We start from the raw sequence: 218 nt of genomic DNA, 5'->3' as shown, positions 1-218 counted from the left end.
ATTTTATTTGTCACATACACATGGTTAGCAGATGTTAATGCGAGTGTAGCGAAATGCTTGTGCTTCTAGTTCCGACAATGCAGTAATAACCAACAAGTAATCTAACTAACAATTCCTAAACTACTGTCTTATACACAGTGTAAGGGGATAAAGAATATGTACATAAGGATATATGAATGAGTGATGGTACAGAGCAGCATAGGCAAGATACAGTAGAT

The sequence above is a fragment of the Oncorhynchus masou genome, chromosome 25 (genome assembly GCF_036934945.1).
Source record: "Oncorhynchus masou masou isolate Uvic2021 chromosome 25, UVic_Omas_1.1, whole genome shotgun sequence".
Classification (NCBI taxonomy): Eukaryota; Metazoa; Chordata; class Actinopteri; order Salmoniformes; family Salmonidae; genus Oncorhynchus; species Oncorhynchus masou.
This window is presented reverse-complemented; position numbering follows the sequence as displayed.